Consider the following 11,810-nt stretch of genomic DNA (forward strand, 5'->3'; position numbering starts at 1 on the left):
ACAAAGAGGAGCTGGTACCATTCTTTCTGAAACTATTCCAACCAATAGAAAAAGAGGCAATCCTCCCTAACTCATTTTATGAGGCCAGCATCATCCCAATACCAAAGCCTGGCAGAGACACAACAAAAAAAGAGAATTTTAGGCCAATATCTCTGATGAACATAATGGCAAAAATCCTCAATAAAATACTGGCAAACCAAATCCAGGAGCACATCAAAAACCTTATCCACCTCAATCAAGTCAGCTTCATCCCTGGGATCCAAGGCTGGTTCAACATACACAAATCAATATATGTAATCCATCACATAAACAGACCCAATCACAAAAACCACGTGATTATCTCAATAGATGCATAAGAGGCCTTCGACAAAATTCAACAGCCCTTCATGCTAAAAACTCTCAATAAACTACATATTGATGGAATGTATCCCAAAATAATAAGAGCTATTTATGACAAACCCACAGACAATATCATACTGAATGGACAAAAACTGGAAGCATTTCCTTTGAAAACCAGTACAAGACAAAGATGCCCTCTCTCACCCCTCCTATTCAACATAGTGTTGGAAGTTCCGGCCAGGGCAGTCAGCTAAGAGAAATAAATAACAGGTATTCAAGTAGGAATAGAGGAAGTCAAATTGTCCCTGTTTGCAGATGACATCATTGTTTATTTAGAAAATCCCATCATCTCAGCCCACAATCTCCTTGAGCTGATAAGCAACTTCAGCAAAGTCTCAGGATATAAAATCAATGTGCAAAAATCACAAACATTCCTATACACCAATAACAGATAAACAGACAGCCAAATCATGAGTGAACTCCCATTCATAATTACTACAAAGAGAATAAAATACCTAGGAATCCAACTTACAAGGGATGTGAAGGACCTCTTCAGATTTTATTTCTCCTTCACTTATGAAGCTTAGTTTGGCTGGATATGAAATTCTGGGTTGAAAATTCCTTTCTTTAAGAATGTTGAATATTGGCCCCCACTCTCTTCTGGCTTGTAAGGTTTCTGCCAAGAGATCTGCTGTACTCTGATGGGCTTCCCTTTGTGGGTAACCTGACCTTTCTCTCTGGGTGCCCTTAACATTTTTTTCCTTCATTTCAACCTTGCTGAATCTGACAATTGTGTCTTGGGGTTGCTCTTCTCAAGGAGTATCTTTGTGGTATTCTCTGTATTTCCTGAATTTGTATGTTGGTCTGCCTTGGTAGGTTGGGGAAGTTTTCCTGGATAACATCCTGAAGAGTGTTTTCTAACTTGGATCCATTCTCCCCGTCACTTGCAGGAACACCAGTCAAATGTAGATTTGGTCTTTTCACATAGTCCTGTATTTCTTGGAGGCTTTGTTTGTTTCTTTTCACTCTTTTTTCTATAATCTCGTCTTCTCGCTTTATTGCATTAATTTGATCTTCAATCAGTGATATCCTTTCTTCCACTTGATCGAATCAGCTACTGAAGCTTTTGCATGTGTCATGAAGTTCTTGGCCATGGTTTTCAGCTCCATCAGGTCATTTAAGGCCTTCTCTACACTATTTATTCTAGTTAGCCATTCGTCGAACCTTTTTTCAAGGTTTTTAGCTTCCTTGTGATGGGGTTAGAACATGCTTCTTTAGCTCGGAGAAGTTTGTTATTACCGACCTTCTGAAGCCTACTTCTGTCAACTCGTCAAACTCATTCTCTGTCCAGTTTTGTTCCTTTGCTGGTGAGGTGCTGCAATCCTTTGAAGAAGAAGAGACACTCTGGTTTTTGGAATTTTCAACTTTTCTGCTCTGGTTTCTCCCCATCTTTGTGGTTTTTATCTACCTTTGGTCTTTGATGTTGGTGACCTACAGGTGGGGTTTTGGTGTGGATGTGGTTTTTATTGATGATGATACTATTTCTTTCTGTTTGTTAGTTTTCCTTGTAACAGTTGGGCCCCTCAGCTGCAGGTCTGTTGGAGTTTGCTGGAGGTCCACTCCAGACCCTGTTTGCCTGGGTATCACCAGCAGAGGCTGCAAAACAGCAAATATTGCTGCCTGATCCTTCCTCTGGAAGCTTCATCCCAGAGGGGCACCCTCCTGTATGAGGTGTCTGTTGGCCCTTACTGGGAGTTGTCCCCCAGTCAGGCTACACAGGGCATCAGGGACCCACTTCAAGAGCCAGTCTATCCGTTCTCAGAGCTCAAACGCCATGCTGGCAGAACCACTGCTGTCTTCAGAGCTGTCAGGCAGGGACATTTAGGTCTGCCAAAGCTGTCTGCTGCCTTTTGTTCTGATATACCCTGCCCACAGAGGTGGAATCTATAGCAAGGTAGTAGGCCTTGCAGAGCTGCAGCCGGCTCCACCCAGTTTGAGCTTCCTGGCCTCTTTGTTTACACTGTGAGCACAAAACCACCTACTCAAACTGCAGCAAGGGCGGATGCCCCTCCCTCCATCAAGCTGCAGCATTGCAGGTCAGTATCAGACTGCTGCTCTAGCAGTGAGGAGACTCTGTGGCCCCGGGACCTGCCGAGCCAGTCACAGGAGGGAATTTCCTGGTCTGCTAGTTGCAAATACTGTGGGAAAAGCATAGTATTTGGGCAGGAGTGTACCATTCCTTCAGGTACAGACTATCACGGCTTCCCTTGTCTAGGAAAGGGAAATTCCCTTACCCCTTGCACTTCCTGGGTGAGGTAGCGCCTTACCCTGCTTTGGCTTACCCTCTATGGGCTGCACCCACTGTCCCACCAGTCCCAATGAGATGAACCAGGTACCTCAGTTGGAAATGCAGAAATCACCCATCTTTTGTGCCAATATCGCTGGGAGTTGCAGACCAGAGCTGTTCCTATTCAGCCATCTTGGAAGCCTCCAACTGTTTTTCTTGTTTGTTTGTTTTTTTGAGAGTATATTTGCTATAAGAGTAATTTTTAAATGTGTTTACTGGTTATTAATCCAGTCCAGCATATTTCCCAAAAATGAGTTTAGTTTTCCAAAAATGAGTTCTGAAGAACCGTCATATTCAATCCAATGTAACTAGGTGTTGGAAGAAAACTTAACGTTAGAAAAACTGTTTCTCTAGAACTTACATTTAAATATATGTAAGAAAACTAATCTTAATTATGCATTTTCTTATGTTCATGCAATGATTAGCCCTTAAGCAAATGCTGTGCCATTCTACAGAATGCCAGAAAGTCAAAGTAGCAATTGATATAACCAAATCAAATATAAGCTAGCCATCTCACTGATACATTATCTGATCAGTGGTCAATGACCTGTGTTCTATCTCTTGATTTAAAATTCCAGTAAACATTAGATATTGCGTTGTAGTCTTAGAATTCAATTCTGCCATTCCATCAACAGGTGGTGCCATTGTACTATAATTTGAATGTTGTGAAAGAAATATTTTGTCATTAGTTGCACTGATAAGCATCTCAGCTTTTTTAGAGCTGCTTTTGCACCCTGAGAAATTTTGACTTTAGGGTTTTAAAAAATGTTACATGGTTAAAGTCATATTGCAGAGCAAAACTGGCTGGATTCCTCTCATGTATATTAAGTCTAGAAATTGCATGCTGTATGTCTATTTTGTCTACAAAGTCATAATAACCAAAACTAAAATTCATAATAGGTAGTTACATATTCCAATATAAGGAGAATATCTGCTTTAATATTTTTGATCCTGAAAATTCTCATCTTATTTTCGTTTTATAAATTTAAAAAACTACTAGGTATTAGAAAAAAAACAAAAAAAAAGCTTCACTATTTTGTAATACCAAGAAAAGCAAGACAATATTTGTGTTTTTTTCTTTACATATACCATTAAATATAACACGGGACAAGGGTCACAGCTCTGCCAAAAGATCTCTTGGTAGCTATGTGTCGCCAGAAACAACACTGTGGAGCTCCCTTTCGTGTTGTGGCAAGTCATGTGGGGACAGCTTGACTTGGATAACCTCATATGCCCTGTCATAAAGTGAAGTAAGAGAGGATGACATCAGACTCTACTCCACTCTTTGTTCTGCCTGCAATTCACTATGTAAACTGGCAAAGCTATTTCCTCAAGGGTAGCTGTCAAAGTCACAGCATGATCACGGGAGGTGGTAATAGGAAGTTGGCATGAGCCACTGACAGAGAAATTAGTTTGAGGCTTCTTGTGATTCTCCTCAGGGATTTTAGGAACAGCCAGCTTTTCTAAGCTAATTAGTCCTACATTGTTGTGATGGATGATCAGAAAAAACAGTAATTGAAAATGATACAGTTCTTTAGTAATGCTAAAACTGTAAACAACAGAAATATCAAGAAATGAAACAAACAGTTAGAACTATTTGGATAAATTAGACGAATAGGTCAGCAGATGAAAAATTCAGTTTCAAAGTAGACAAAACAGAATTTATTTGGGAGCAGACATCCAAGTTAGGGGCTATATGTTAAATGATGCAATTATCAATACCCCGAACATATTTTTTTCTTTTATTAATAAACTGGGAAATATTCTTCAAATCATTTTCCTTTGGTTTAAGTTTGAATGTATAGTTTTCGTTTACACAGCATATATCTGTGGTTCACAGATACATTCTGAAATTTATTCTCGAGTTTATTCTTGTTCATTCTTATTATGCAACTCTGTCACAATCCCCATTTCACAATTAAGATACATTTTGAAAAGTTACACTGAACGTAAGAATTGGAGCCCAGACTAAAAGCCAGATCTCTCTAAATTATGTTCTCTTTTTTATTCCACAATGGAGACTGAACAGATGAAATTTTAACTATAACTATAGTTGCTCTGTTGTAGAGTAAGTGAATAAGTTTAGAGGACAAAGACAGTGTATAGAACAGTACAACTGTTAATTTTATTTGTTTACTCCTTTTAGACATGGGAGTCTCACTAGGTTGCCCAGGCTGAAGTGTAGTGGCTATCCACAGGCGTGATCATGCCGCACTATAGCCTTGAATTGCTGTGCTTGTGATCCTCATGCTTCAGCCTCCTAAGAAGCTGGGACTATAGGCACGTGCCACTGCATCTGGCTACAAATATATGTATTTGTACAAATACAAATATATATATATTTTAATATATATAACAACAAATATATATATATATATTTTTTTGAGACAGAGTCTTGCTCTGTCACCAGGCTGGAGTGCAGTGGCATGATCTCAGCTCACTGCAACCTCCACCTCCCGGATTCAAGTGATTTTCTGGCCTCAGAATCTCGAGTAGCTAGGACTACAGGTGTGAGCTACCACGCCCAGCTAATTTTTGTGTTTTTAGGAGAGACGGGGTTTCACCATGTTGGCCAGGATGGTCTCGATCTCTTGACCTCGTGATCCGCCTGCCTCAGGCTCCCAAAGTGCTGGGATTACAGGCGTGAGCCACCGCGCCCAGCCAAATATTGTTTTTATTAAATTGTGATAATAGATACTTTTCCCCTATCCTTTCCATGAATTGTGTTACCACATGGTTCTATCTTCATTAAGGTTTGAATTGTGCAGGCAGGACCTTTTTGACTTTCAGATCTGGCATTTTTTTTTTTTCTAATTGGAGTAGTAAGTGAAGAGTGGAAAATATACTTTTGCCTGGCACAAAAGAGAATGAGGGCAGATCCAAGCCTTATTTTGTTATTATTCAATTCCCATCTGCCATTACACTCTTTTAAAGTTTGTTTGCAGTTTTTTTATCCATTCTGTGAGAGATAACAGAGTACCCTTTTGCCCTTTTTCCTTTATGTCAGGGAAGTGAATAATAATTTTTTTTTAATGAGGATCAACTTTTAATTTTGAGACTTTATACGTCTTGATAGGAGTAAGCATGCTTTTTGTTAGTTAAAAATTGTAGTTCTTTTTACAGAAATTTTATGTAAAGTGGTCATATATTATATTATGTCATATTCTTTTTTTTTTTCTTTCTTGAGACAGAGTCTCGCTCAGTCTCCCAGGCTGGAGTGCAGTGGCGCGATCTCGGACCACTGCAAGCACCCCCTCCTGGGTTCATGCCATTCTCCTGCCTCAGCCTTCTGAGTAGCTGAGACTGCAGGCACCCATCACTATGCCGGCTAATTTTTTGTATTATTAGTAGAGACGAGGTTTCACCATATTAGCCAGGATGGTCTCGATCTCCTGACCTCATGATCTACCCACCTCAGCCTCCCAAAGTGTTGGGATTACAGGCGTGAGCCACCGAGCCCGGCCTTCATCATATTCTTTAACTTAGAACTGATAAAAATAGAGGGTTTGATTTATCATTGTTGAAGGTCGTAGAAAACAGATTTGGAGCTGCAAGAACAGCTTCCCCTGGAAAATATTCCAAGAAGTAAATCTCTGGACATTGTTTACAGCCCTAGTAGGATACCAGAAGAAATGTTCTTTATTTAGAAAAAGAATCATAAAGCTAGGAAATATTAGCTAAAATGTCTATAAGTAGGGAAGAAAAGAGAGAGGAATGGTAGAAAAATGCAGATCTCCATAAATGTTGTGGCTGCGATAGCTTGGGCTGCCATGGAAAATACCACTGATGGAGTGGCTTAAACAACGGACATTCATTTGCTCACAGGTATAGAAGCTGGAAGTCCAAGGTTAAGGTGCAATCAGGGTTATTTTTTGTGAGGCCTCCCTTCTTGGCTAATAGGTGGCTGCCTTCTCTCTGTGTGGTCACGGCCTTTCCTCTGTGCAAGCTTGGAGAGCACACTCACTCTCCCTTCCTCTTGGATTGTCACCAGTTCTATGGGAGGCCCCACTCTTATGACCACTTCACTTTCATTACCCCCTTAAAGGCACTATCTGTAAATATAGTCACATTGGGGAGTTAGAGCCTCATCACATGAATTTGGGGGCGTGACACAGTTCAGCGCATGACAATGACCTTAACACTAGGACAGTTGTTTTGCAGAATGTCACTCGATCTGAGTTTCATGTTTCCTCATGAGGAGATCTAGGTTAGGGATTTTGGGTGGGAGTCTCTCACAGGGGATACCGTGTTCTCACTGCATCCTCTCAAGTGATTTTAATGTGTCCAATGGTGTTTACTTTGATCACCTGAGTGACCAAAGTGGTGACTCTCAAGACTTCTCTGTTATAAAGTTTCTTGATGTGTTGCTAAATAACAGTTAGTAAGCATGGCTTTTAGCTTGGAAAAACTGATATCTCTCATTAACAGAAGCAGAGATGCCAGAAAACCCATGAGAGATTGTGGAAGAAGGGGTGTTCAAGGACTTGAAAATGCTAGAATGAGTCTACTGTACCTAACCAGAAAACCCACCAGCTGACCGTCCTCAGGAGGGTCCAGAAAATACGACATTGGCCAAATTGATAAGAAATGCCCTGGTGAGGAGAAGGGGCACCAGCATTTTGAGAACCTCAGGAAAGTCTGTCTTCTGTAAGTTGGGGCTGAAGGTAGCTGACGGTGTTGCAGAACTGAGCTTTTTGATAGCAACGAGGATAGTAGATCCCAGGAGAGCGGAGGCCAGGAGGCAGCCTTTAAGAATCAGAAGAAAGATGAACATAATTCCTATAACAGGTAGTAAGACTGGAATTGCATTCAGGGAACCTGATCTGCAGGGGACTTCGGAAATGGCATATGGTTTTCCTAAGGGCAAGAGTGTTGAGCCGCTGTCACAGGCTGGGTTCTCTAGAAACGGGCTGGTGTTTAGGAAGCAGGTTGTTCACTCAGGTATGTCCTTGGGATCGAAACTTGTGAAACTGAGGGAAAGAAAGTGGCATTAAGCAGAGGGAAATGAACTTCATACAAGCCTGGCTGATCCGCAGGGTGAGCTGTGAAACTCACATGGTTTTTTAGCAGTGTTCCAAGTTGGGTTGGGATGGCCAGGCCTTATTGTCCCACATTGATCAATGAATAGATGTTGGCCACCTTGGGAAGGGGCAGGTATTAGTCAGGATTCTGCAGAGGAACAGAATCAATGGGACAGACATCTAAATCTCTCTCTCTCTCTCTCTCAAGAGAGATTTATTGTAAGCCATAGGCTCATATGACTATACAGGCTTATGGAGGCTGATTCTGGAGGCAGATGTGATTCCACCATCTGCAAGCTGGAGACCCAGGAAAGCTGGTTCTGTAAATTCTACTCCAAGACTGAAGGCCTGAGAAGCAGGAGGGCTGAGTGCAGGGGAAGATCAATGTCCTGGCTCCAGCAATCAGATAAGGAGGGAATTCAAACTTTCTCCACCTTTTTTGTTTTATTCAGGTCCTCAATGGATTGGATGATGCCCATCCACCCTGGGGAGGGTGTCTTTTTTACCCAGTCTACTTTGTCAAATGCTAATCCCTTTTCGAAACATCCTCCTAGACATATCTAGAAAGGATGTGTCACCAGATATCTGGGCATCCCCTGGTCCAGGCAGGTTGAACCATAAAATGACCCATCACTGGATATAATGTTGGGTAAGACAGCTCTCTGTCACTGACAAATCCCAAAAGGGTTTGCCAACTGAAGCCTATCTGATAATAACATCCCTAAAAACTGGAGCAATGAGCCCTTTATTGACTGAGGACCTGGGTGATGTATTACACTGTTCAGTACAGTCTACCTCTTGTGTCTACTTTGTCACACATTTTCTAGGAACTGCTCTTTCAGCTGGTGTGTCTGTGGGACACCAAGAAGAGGAAGGTTAATGGGACCAACTACAGAGCTCACTGTCGCATATATATTTCCAGTGTGCACAGGCTAAGTCTGGCAGCTCGTTTTGAAGTATAGTTTCCTTTCTTTCCTTATCAGGCCCAGCACATTCCTGACTGGCCTAAGTTATGACTTCACCTGACTTATAGGCCTAGAGAGGCCAGGAAAGGACTTAAAGGCAGATCTCAAGTGGGACACATTTTGACTTGCAAGGGAGAGATTTCTAGCATTGTCTTCAGGCAAGGTGGAGCATGCTAGCTTTTAATAGAAAGAATGGACATTTGTGCAGGCTCAAAGGATTCAAAGACATCTAGGAATTTAAGGTTTGGGGAGAGCATCAAACCAGACACCTCCTTCCTATGTATCAGGACCCTCTCTCTCTCTCTCTTTTTCTTTTCCTTTTCTTTCTTCTTTCCTTTCTTTTCCTTTTTCTTCCTTCCTTCTCTACTTCCTTCCTTCCTTCTCTCTTTCTCTCTTTCTTTTCTTTCTTTCCTTCTTTCTTTCTCTCTTTCTCTTTCTTTCTTTTCTTTCTTTCTTTCTTTCTTTCTTTCTTTCTTTCTTTCTTTCTTTCTTTCTTTCTCTTTCTTTCTTTCTTTCTTTCTTTCTTTCTTTCTTTCTTTCTTTCTTTCTTTCTTTCTTTCTCTCTCTCTCTCTCTCTTTCCTTCCTTCCTTCCTTCCTTCCTTCCTTCCTTCCTTCCTTCCTTCCTTCCTTCCTTCCTTCCTTCCTTCTTCTTCCTTTCCTTTCTTTTCCTTTCCTTTCTCTCTTTCTTTATCTCCTTGTCTCTTTCTCTTTCTCCCTTTCTTCCTTTCCTCCTTTCTTCCTTTCCTCCCCTTCCCTCCCTCCCTCCCTCTCATGCTCCCTTCCTTCCTTCCTCCCTTCTTTTTTTTTTTTTTTTGAGATAGAGTCTTGCTCTTGTCACCGAGGCTGTGACACAATCTTGGCTCACTGCAACCTCTGCTTCCCGGGTTCAAGTGATTCTCCTGCTTCAGCTGCCTGAGTAGCTGGGATTGCAGGCATGGGCCATCGTATCTGGCTAATTTTTGTATTTTTGGTAGAGACACGATTTCCCCGTATTGGGCTGACTGGTCTGAAACTCCTGGGCTCAAGTGATCTGCCTGCCTCAGCCTCCCAAAGTGCTGGGATTACAGGCATGAGCCACCACGCCTGGCCAGGACACATTCTTTCTAAACCAAACCCTGACCTCAGTATAGTGGATTTGTCTTTAGTTTTATTTTAACTAAACTAATTGTGGAGCTCAGTCACCTCCACAATTCATACCTGGACATAGCCCTCAGTTCTCACTGCCTTCCCAATGTGAGGTATATGACAAAGAACACCATCTGGCTTTCAGACATAGTTTTCCATTAATAAGTCTCAGATTTTTGTTACATATTTCCAGAGTTTAACACAGTTTAACCCTACTCATCCAATTTTCTTGACCTTGTAGCTACGATTCCCTCCATCTTTCTCAAATTTCTGATACACCAGCTAGTGCACACTGTACTACTGATATGCCATCCCGGTTTACCACCAGTAAAAGTTTCTGGGAGCACCTGTGTTCTTGTGTTCTGCCTATCCCTGTGGATGTGGTCCTTACTGCAGCCAGTGGCAGGTGCTATCTTCAAAACCCCATCTTATCTCCTGCTTCCACAGAACACTCCTGGGATCATCTGTCGCAGGTTCTAGGACAGAATTTAGGGTGTACGTGGAGTTAATACCTGTGGAAGGCAGGTTATGGAAGCAAGATTGGGCAGAGGGAAATCCAGCTCTGTGGCAGACCCAACACTAGTCTTGGCCAACTGCAGGGGAGCCCTGGAGCCAAAATGGCCCTTTAGTATTGTCCTGAGTTGAGTGGGGATGCTAGCCCTTTATATTTCTGCACCAAGCAGTCCCTGGATGTAGGCCATTCTGGGAAACAGCATGACCTTAGTAGACAGTGTCTCTACAGCTGGGTGACACCTAAGGATGCTGGCAGTTCAAAGGTGCCTTCAGAGAGCATCCCAGCATCTGGGACTTCAAGTCGTTCATAGAAGAGGCACCTGAGTGGTGCATCACAGTGTCCAAAGCAGTTGTCAGTAAAGGCCTTGCTTACTCTATGCCGTCAAAAGATACAAAGAGTGGATGAGCAGGCCAGGCATGGTGGCTCACGCCTGTAATCCCAGCACTTTGAGAGGCTGAGGCAGGTGGATCATGAGGTCAAGAGATCGAGACCATCCTGGCCAACATGGTGAAACCCCATCTCTACTAAAAATACAAAAATTAGCTGGGCATGGCGGCATGCACCTGGAATCCCAGCTACTCGGGAGGCTGAGGCAGGAAATCACTGGAATTCAGGAAGCAGAGGTTGCAGTGAGCCAAGATCACACCACTGCACTCCAGCAGGGGCGACAGAGTGAGACTCCGTCTCAAAAAACCAAACCAAACCAAAAAAAACAAAACATGGATGAACAGAGGCTGAGGTGGGTGCTCCGACAGAAAATGATGAGATCCTTTGGTAGTTCGTAAGTGTGATGATTGAGTATTCACATGCATGTGTGAGATGTGTCACTCTCAAACTTTATTGCAACATGGGCACATTACTCATCCGACATGGGAAAAGCAAATAGGTCAGGTACAGTGGCTCATGTGTGTAAACCCAGCACTTTGGGAAACCAAGGCACGAGGATTGCTTGAGGCCAGGAGTTCAAGACCACCCTAGGAAACATAGTGATACCCTGTCTGTATTAAAAACAAACAAAAAAAATTAGCCAGGCATGGTGGTACATGTCTGTAGCCCCAGCTACTCGGGAGGCTGAGGCAGGAGGATTGCTTGAGTACAGGAGTTCAAGGCTGCAGTGAGCTATGATGGCACCACTGCACTCCAGCCTGGGTGACAGAGAAAGATCCTGTATCAATCAATCAATCAATAAATAAATAAATAAATAAAATTAGCCCTTGTCCAATATCTAGGCTTGAGCTTTCTCACTCTGAACTCATCGACTGAAGAAGAGCTAGAGTCTTCACAGAAAAGAACTCTGCAACTCCACAGCACGTGTCTGAAATAGTGATTGTCTTAATCTTTCAACAAAGACCCCTAGAGCTATTTATCTGGATAAATGTACACTGGAGAAAGGACAAGACCCAGCTGTCTTGCAAGCTGTTGGATACAGATCCAAGTTGGAACTGATATCCAAGGACCCTAAGTGGTATCATTTCCCCACACAGCCCCCATCCCATGC

The 11,810-nt window shown here is 42.4% G+C and overlaps 1 non-coding gene across 1 annotated transcript; it reads left to right on the plus strand.

The window, feature by feature from the left end:
- Positions 1-11,078: 11,078 nt before the first annotated feature.
- On the plus strand, positions 11,079-11,182 carry LOC119618862 (small nucleolar RNA U13). Its single transcript, XR_005235224.1, has one exon. It is a non-coding gene; the product is annotated as a small nucleolar RNA U13 (small nucleolar RNA).
- Positions 11,183-11,810: the final 628 nt, after the last annotated feature.

The sequence above is a fragment of the Chlorocebus sabaeus genome, chromosome 9, assembly GCF_047675955.1.
Source record: "Chlorocebus sabaeus isolate Y175 chromosome 9, mChlSab1.0.hap1, whole genome shotgun sequence".
Lineage (NCBI taxonomy): Eukaryota > Metazoa > Chordata > Mammalia > Primates > Cercopithecidae > Chlorocebus > Chlorocebus sabaeus.